The following is a 1,814-nucleotide window of genomic DNA, read 5'->3' on the forward strand; positions in this document are numbered from 1 at the left end:
TATATGAACATACATATGTACATACATATGTACATATTTATTCCATTTTAGTATTAATTACTTAAATGATTATTTTGCTTATTCTATTTTATAAGCTTCTTCTCTTTCTTGCAACTTTTTCCTAGTTCAGCTTTAGCTTCAGAATTTACGCTTCTTATTTTTCTATCTGTTCTCCTTCTTCTCTTGCTACATCTTCTGCCCCTTTTTGGCATCTCTTTTAGCTATGGTTTGTATGCATCTTCTCCTTGGGGTTCCTTCAGCTGCTCTCTTATATTTCCATGGAGCTTTAGCCCGTGTCAACCGTTGTCATAGATTGGTCGGCGAAGGATCCGTTGGTCTCCTGATTCTCCTTCTTTGTCGTGGGTTTTGTTGTTGTCGTTGTTTTGGCTTTGTTGGCGTTGGCGTTGTCGCCCCGAGGGTGAAAATAAAGCATTCAAGCGACAGACACATCCAACATCCCATCCATCCATCCATCCATCCATCCATTTATCTCGTACTTGCGGGTGCTTGTACAAACATACAAACACTTACACACACACACGGTACATTGTACCTGTACCTGTGCCAATACTTATGTACTCTGCGCTAAACATACTTATGTACATATATGTACATACATACATACATATGTATGTGTAGGTATTTGTTTATGTACTTGCAGTTGCGACAGCCCAGCCGGCAAATTGCAAATTATTTAAGATTTCATTATTTATGTAAGTATATCGATTTGCTGAGCAACAACAATAGATGTGGCCACACATCTACCAGGGTAGGGCGATGGAGAGTGAGTCCATCACTAATTGAAATACTTTTATCAGTTGTTTTTGTGTCTTGGCCTCATCTTTGGCCTCCGTCCCTGTCCCTGTCCCTTCACCAGTCCCATCCCCATGTTCATCCACGTCGACGTCCATGGCCCTAGGGTCTGGGCAACGATATGATCTAAGGGCTGACTGACTGACTGACTGACTGACTGACTGACTGACACTGGCATTTGCTCAGTTTTCCCCTGCCTGTCCCGTCCCGTCCCGTCCCGTCCCATCCCTGTCCCATTCCCTTTTATTTCATTTCGTTTCTGTTTTTGTTGTTTGCGCCTGATTGCGCAATTCGCCATTCGGCTGCCCACTCAGCTGTAATCGAGAACCACAACCAGAAGAAGCACCAGAGCCAGAGCCAGAGCCGAACTAGGACCAGGACACCGCTCTGCTCCTCATCACCGGCAAAAGCCTAATCAGTCCTAGTCAGCAGCATCACCCTGTTGCAGGTAGAGGATCAACGACAGAACGGGAACAAATCTCAAAGTCTAACTAAAGCCCAGCCAAAGGTGAATAATCCATTGGGTCAGGGCCAACATGAAAATCTATTTCTAAAATCAGAAACAGCATCAAACAAAGTAGATAACTGCAGGGGAAACTAAACTGCAACTGCACTCTTTCAGGACATTCGTTTCCATGACAGCTGTGCAGATATTTGATGCAGTTTTCGAACGAAAATCGAATTGAAATGTGGAAGCCACAACTCACAGATCATCCATAGCGCTACAGCTATCAATTATAGCATCCCTAACTACATATGTTGATCAACTAAATCACAAACTATCACCTCAAGACGACACAAATTACACTACTATTTTCCATAAAAGCAGAGATTCTTGGGAGCAGATTGGTTCGAGCTCTTTAAGGCTTTATCTTGCAGAAGATTTGATTTATTTGTATGTATAATTTATGGATTGATAGCCATAATTATTGTCATATGTAAAGCACCCTCTTCAAGGGTGTACATGTGTATGTGTGTGTGTACAATGTCCACACATATGA

This window comes from Drosophila subobscura, chromosome A (genome assembly GCF_008121235.1).
Source record: "Drosophila subobscura isolate 14011-0131.10 chromosome A, UCBerk_Dsub_1.0, whole genome shotgun sequence".
In the NCBI taxonomy this organism is placed as follows: domain Eukaryota; kingdom Metazoa; phylum Arthropoda; class Insecta; order Diptera; family Drosophilidae; genus Drosophila; species Drosophila subobscura.